Source organism: Rhipicephalus microplus, chromosome 4 (assembly GCF_043290135.1).
Source record: "Rhipicephalus microplus isolate Deutch F79 chromosome 4, USDA_Rmic, whole genome shotgun sequence".
In the NCBI taxonomy this organism is placed as follows: domain Eukaryota; kingdom Metazoa; phylum Arthropoda; class Arachnida; order Ixodida; family Ixodidae; genus Rhipicephalus; species Rhipicephalus microplus.
In genome coordinates, this window is record NC_134703.1 from 174,559,202 (window position 1) to 174,560,049 (window position 848).

Here is an 848-nt window from a genome sequence, read left to right on the forward strand (position 1 = left end):
TTAAAATACAATACAACAATAATAATAAATGATTACTACAGCAGCGGGTAACCTATTCCACAACCATGTTCTTGAAAATAACATTCTGAAGGATCCTGAGACGAAGTTTCACGCAGGTTACGTGAATAATTGCCACGTGAGGATACATAAGGTTCTAATACATACTGTTTCCGATCAACGCCAACCTTTAGTGAAAAATGTTGTGAAAGTGTTGTGGAGGAAGTTTTTTGAATGCGATCTAGGAAGTTTTTTCAGGCAATTTTTTAGTGACTCCCATTCCATATTCGCCATCACTTGAATTACTCTAAATGTCAGTGCGTAATTTTTCTGTTACGCACACTTCGCGGACATATTCTGAAATTGATCTCGAAGTGCCTTGAACGGCAGTTCTCACGTAGTCATACTAAAACGTCTTTCATTGGGCCGTAAAAACCACAATGACTTCCTTGCACTTGGGTCTGTGTGATCTGTATGGTGATTCTATTTTAAGTCATCAGTAAAGTATACCCCAATATATTTATGTTCATACATTTGGAACAAGCGAACATTATCTAAAGTATACTGCAACATACGTGCAATATTTTCTTGTTAACTGACATGCAAACAGATTATCCAGATTTTAAGCCATATTTCACTTGTGGCAACATTGACTGTTGAGGCTTAGGTGACATCGCAAAGTGCGGCACTCATGTTTACTTGTGATATTCGTAAAGAAAATCCACTCGTCAGCGTGCCATTTTTGGTGACATAACTTTTCACCACTGTCGTTCATAAACAAAATAAGCAAAAGTGTCCCGAAACAGAGCCATGAGTGGCTCCAGAAGTGACGTGTCCTTTTCAAGATTCAA